Source organism: Mirounga angustirostris, unplaced genomic scaffold, assembly GCF_029215605.1.
Source record: "Mirounga angustirostris isolate CCGP_5_RB_7025 unplaced genomic scaffold, mMirAng1.0.hap1 SCAF_3, whole genome shotgun sequence".
Lineage (NCBI taxonomy): Eukaryota > Metazoa > Chordata > Mammalia > Carnivora > Phocidae > Mirounga > Mirounga angustirostris.
This window is the reverse complement of record NW_026991711.1, coordinates 45,094,945-45,100,944: the sequence shown is the minus strand read 5'-3', so window position 1 is coordinate 45,100,944 and position 6,000 is coordinate 45,094,945. Positions and strand designations below refer to the sequence as shown.

Here is a 6,000-nt window from a genome sequence, read left to right as displayed (position 1 = left end):
GAGATGCTTAACTGACTGAGCCAGGCAGGCATACTATTTTTAAATTTTTAATAGAAGTATAGTTGGCATATAATATTATATTAGTTCCAGGTGACAACAGTGATTACATATTTACATAATTATGAAATGCTCATGGTGAGTATAGTTACCAACTGTCACTGTACAGAATTATATTATTGACTATATTCCCTATGCTGTACTTTTCATTCTTGTGACTTCTTTATTTCATAACTGGAAGCTTGTACCTCCCACTTCCCTTCACCCACGTTCCTGACCCCCCCACCCCCACCTTCCCTCTGGAAACCATCAGTTTGTTCTTTGTATGTATAGGCCCGATTCAGCATTTTGTTTATTCAATTGTTTTGTTTTTAAGAGTCCACATATAAGTGAAATCATATGGTATTGGTCTTTCTCTGACTTATTTCACTTAGCATAATACCCTCTAGGGCCATCCAAGTTGTCGTAATTGGTAAGATCTCATTCCTTTTGATTGCTGAGTAATATTCCATTGCATATATATACACCACATCTTTGTCCATTTATCTATGGATGGACACTTGGGCTGCTTCCATGTCTTGGTTATTGTGAATAATGCTGCAGTAAGTGTGAGGATGAATAGATCTTTTTGAATTAGTGTTTTTATTTTGTTCAGGTAAACACCCAGAAGTGGAATTATTGGATTGCATAATATTTCTATTTTTAATTTTTTTTTTTTAAAGATTTTATTTATTTATTTGACAGAGAGAGACACAGTGAGAGAGGGAACACAAGCAGGGGAAGTGGGAGAGGGAGAAGCAGGCTTCCTGCCAAGCAGGGAGCCCGATGCCGGGCTCCATCCCAGGACCCTGGGATCATGACCTGAGCCGAAGGCAGATGCTTAACGACTGAGCCACTCATGTGGCTTTTACCAATTCGGTTGCTTTTAATTTCTTGAGGAATCTCCATATTGTTTTGCAGGTATTTGGGAAATCTGTGGTTGCACCAGATTTACATTCCCACCAACAGCGCACAAGGATTCCCTTTTCTCCACATCCTTGCCAACACTTGTTATTTTGATACTAACTATTCTGACATACATGAGGTGATAACTCATTGTGGGTTTGATTTGCATTTCCCTGATGAGCAGTGATGTTGAACATCTTTTCATCCTGTCTGTTGGCCATCTGTATGTCTTTAAAAAATATCTATTCAGATCTTCTGCCAATTTTTTAAATTGGATTGTTCTTTTGGTGTTGAGTTATATGAATTCTTTATAGATTTTGGATATTAACTCTTTATCAGATATACCATTTGCAAATATCATTTCTCCTGTTCAGGTTACCATTTTGGTTTTTTTGTTGTTGTTTTGTTTCCTTTACTGTGCGAAAGATTTTTAGTTTGATGTAGTCCATATTGCATATTTTTGCTTTTATTTCCCTTGCCTGAGGAGACAAATCCATAAATATGTTGCTAAGGCTGATATTCAAGAGATTAGTGCCTATGTTTTCATTTAAGAGTTTATGGAAAACATAAAGAGTTTTATGGTTTTGTGTCTCACATTTAGGTTTCTAATCCATTGTGAGTTTATTTTTGTATAAGTTGTAAGAAAGTGGTCCAGTTTTGTTCTTTTGCATATAGCTGTTCTGTTTTTCCCAGCACTGTTTATCGAAGAGATTGTCTTTCCCCATTGTATATTTTTGCCTCCTTTGTCATATATTAATTGGCCATGTAAGTGTGGATTTATTTATGGGTTCTCTATTCTGTTCCATTGATCTCTATTTCTGTACTGGTACCATACTGTTTTAATTACTGTAGCTTTGTAGTATATTTTGAAATCTAGTATTGTAATACCTCTGGCTCTGTTCTTTTTTCTCAAGATTGCTTTGGCTATTTGGTGTCTTTTGTGGTTCTATACAAATTTTAGGATTATTTATTCTAGTTCTGTGAAAAACACTATTTGTATTTTGAGAATTGGTAGGTTGCTGTGGGTACTATGGACATTTTAACTATTCTTTCTATTTATAAGCATGGTATATCTTTCCATTTCTGTTGTCTTCAATTTCTTTCATCCCTATCTTATAGTTTTCAGGATATAAGTCTTTCTTCTCCTTTGTCAAATTTACTCCTATTATTTTTTTTGTGCATTTGTAAATGAGATTAAAAAAAAATTCTCTCTGCTTTGTTCCTGGTGTATAAAGATGCAAAATATTTCTGTATATTGATTTTGTATTCTACAACTCTACTGAATTCATTTATTAGTTTTAATAGGGTTGTTTTTTTTGTTTGTTTTTTGTTTTTTGTTGTTGTCTTTAGGGTTTTCTGTGTCTTTTGCAAAAAGTAACAACTTAACTTCTTCCTTACCAATTTGGATGCTTTTATTTCTCTGTCTGATTGCTGTGGCTAGGACTTCCAGTACTATCTATGTTGAATAAAAGTGGTGAGAGTGGACCTCCTTGTCTTATTCCTGATCTTAGAGGAAAAATTTTCAGTTCTTCCCCATTGAATATGACATTAGCTAAGGTTTGTCACATATAGCCTTTATTGCATTCTCCCTAAAATCACTTTGTTGAGAGTTTTCATTATGAATGGATGTTATAGTTTGTTAACTGCTTTTTTTTGCATCTATTGAGATGATTATCTGATTTTTATTTTTCCTCTTGTTAATGTGATATATCACATTTACAAACATTGAACCATTCCAGCATCCCTGGAATAAATCCCTCTTGATTGTGGTGAATGTTAATGTATTGTTGAATTTGGTTTGCTAAAATTTTGTTGAGGATGTATGCATCTATGTTCATCAGGAATTTTGGTCTATAGTTGTCTTTTTTTGGAGTGTCTTTGTCTGGTTTGGGTATCAGGGTACTGCTGGCCTCATAGAATGAATTTGCAATCGCTCCTTCCTCTTCTTTTAGTTTGAGAAGGATAGACATCAATTCATCTTTAAACATTTGGTAGAATTTACCTTTGAAGCCATCTGGTCCTGGACTTTTGTTTGTTGGGAGTTCTGTGATTACTGATTCAATCTCATTACTAATAATTATTTGTTCAATTTCTTCTTGATTCAATCTTAGAAATTGTTTTCAGAATTTATCCATTTCTTCTAGGTTGTTCAATTTGTTGGTATTGGTCCTATTTTTCATAGTAGTCTCTTACGATTCCTTGTAGTTCTGTGGTGTTGGTTGTCCTTTGGTTTTATTTCAGTTGACAGTATTGCTCTTTCATTTCTGATTTTCTTTGAGTTACTTCTCTTTTTTTCTTGATGTATTTGGTTAAAGGTTTATCAATTTTGTTTATTTTTCAAAGAACCAGTTCTTAGTTTTATTGATCTTTTCTATTATTTCCACTTTGGTCTTTATTATTGCCCTTCTTCTACTAAATTTGGGCTTTGTTCTTTTTGTAATTCCTTTAGGTGTAAGGTGTAAGGTTGGAGTGCTTGAAATTTTTCTTGCTTCTTGAAGTAGATCTGTATCACTATTAACCTCCCTCCTAGGACTGCTTTTGCTGCATCTCAAAGATTTTAGACACTGTTTCCATTTTCATTTCTCTCCATGTGTTTTTTTAATTTCCTCTTTGATTTCTTGGTTGACCTACTGGTTGTTTAGTAGCATGTTGTTTAGCCTTCACATATTTGTTTTTTCTGTTTTTCTTGTAATGAATCTGTAGTTTCATATGTTGTGGTCAGAAAAGATATTTGATGTGATTTCAATCTTAATTTTTTTCAGACTGGTTTTGTGGCCTAACATGTGATCTATCATGGACAGTGTTTCATGTTGCCCTGAAAAGAATGTATATTCTGTGGTTTTTGGGAAAAGTTTTCAATTAGCAATAATCGCGCCTCGGATAAACCTCATTGGCTACGATACTGCCACTGCGCAAAGCTTATTCTGTGGTTTTTGAATGAAATGTTTTGTATATAACTGTGAAGTCTATCTGGTCTAATGTGTCATTCACAGACATTTTCTGTCCTGTCATGATTGGGCTATGACTGCCACAGGTGCACTGGTGGGTGTGGCTGACCCTCAGCCCAGCTGGTGGCAATGGCCGGCTGTGACTGCTGTGGGCACACTGTTGGACAAGGGTAGCCCTCAGTGTGGCTGGCTGAGAGGCCTGGATGCAGCTATTGAGTATGCTGGTTGGTGGGGCTGGCTTTCCACTTCCCTGAGGCAGGAGCTGCTCTGGAAGGGTGCACATGACCTAAAATTTCTTTCAGGTATAACCCAGGCGTTTTTCAAATTGCTGTCTCTGGTTCACTGTTGGAGTGAGTGATAGAGTTCCCTGAGCCTTTAAGAACAGACTTTCCATTTCGTATCGCCCTCAGGCTGTCCAGAGTTAGGTCCTGCTGATTTTCAAAGCCGGAAATTGAGGGCTCATCCTCCTAGTGCAGATCCCCATAGGGAGGTAGGGTGTGTGTGTCTGGACATGGGGCTTGATCCCTCTGCTCCTCAGGGAGGACCTCCTGCCTGTGCTACCACCCCTGTTTGTGGGTCGCTGTGCTGGGGATTTTGTTCACAACTGTGTCTCTGCCTCATCTACCCTTCTCAACATGGCTTTTTGTCTTTAGCTGTGGAATAGCTGTTCTGCTAGGCTCAGGTTGTTCTGAGTGAATTGCACTCCATGTATTCGCAGCCTTGATGTATTTGTGGGAGGAGATGAGTTCAAGACCCTCCTACTCTGCCATCTTTCCAAATCCCAAGATCTACTCTCCTTATACCCATTGTAAAAGGCAAAGGTGTGTTTAGGAATAATGAACTTTTATGGTTTAGGTCACATTATTTTCATTTTATGGGGAGATTTGGATTCAGTTTTGAAATGCCATCCAGTTTTGTGGCTCTTTGGCAACTTCCTGTGTTTTTGCTAAAGCATAGCTCTTAGAGCAAAATGGCTTCACGGTTTGGCCCCAGGACATATTTTAAGAACACTCTTGCCTGGCAAGGACACGTCATAACTAATTTTAATGACTAGACAAAACTGAGTATTGTTACGCTGCCAGTTTACAATTTCTGGATTTAAAAAATTTTAATAATATGAAGAAAATATGAATGCCACTTTTTGAGTTTCAATCAAATTAGCGGTTTATTTTTTAGGAGCTGTCACTTCTGAAAAGTTACATAGTCAGTACAAATGGTTGGCACACAAGTAACCATGAAATATACTCCCAGCCCACCTGTGCTTACCCATAAGAGAGTTTAATAAGATGAAATATAGCATAGATATAAATTATAGCCTAAATGATTTAGTTTTTAACTAGGAAACTCAGAAAGTTTTGGTATAAATTACTGAAATGTCTACTTCTTCATATAAACTTTGATATATTTTGTTTAAATATTTAAATGTTAAAGGACATACATGCATATAGGGTAGTACCCTCCCTGCCTCCATGTCTGGTTTAACTTTCCATGGTTTCAGTTATCTGTGGTTCAACTATAGTCTGGAAGCAGAGGATCTTCCTTCTGACGTAATGTCAGAGGTGAATAGTAGCATAACACTAGGTCTGTGTCATTCCCCTCACTTCAAATCATCATGGAGGCATTTTATCATCTTATGTCACAAAAAGAAGGGTGAGTATAGTACACTGATTTTCTTTTTTTAAAGATTTATTTGAGGGGCGCCTGGGTGGCTCAGTTGGTTGGGTGACTGCCTTCGGCTCGGGTCATGATCCTGGGATCCCGGGATCGAGTCCCGCATCGGGCTCCCTGCTCGGCGGGGAGTCTGCTTCTCCCTCTGACCGTCCTCCCTCTCATGCTCTCTGTCTCTCATTCTCTCTCTCTCAAATAAATAAATTAAATCTTTAAAAAAAAAAAAAAGAAAAAGATTTGAGAGAGAGGGAGGGAAGGTGAGTGGGGGGAGGGGCAGAGGGAGAGAAACTCAAGCAGACTCTGTGCTGAGCATGGAGCCTGACATGGAGCTCGATCCCATGACCCTGAGACAAAATCAAGAGTTGGACACGCAACCGACCGAGCCACCCAGGCACCCCTACATTAAGATATTTTGACGGAGGCTACATTCATATAACTTTTA

General features: G+C 37.6%; 1 pseudogene; it reads right to left on the bottom strand.

Annotated features, from left to right (window-relative positions):
• Positions 1–3,755: 3,755 nt before the first annotated feature.
• LOC123840147 (U4 spliceosomal RNA) lies at positions 3,756–3,862 on the bottom strand (annotated as a pseudogene).
• Between the last annotated feature and the right edge of the window lie 2,138 nt (positions 3,863–6,000).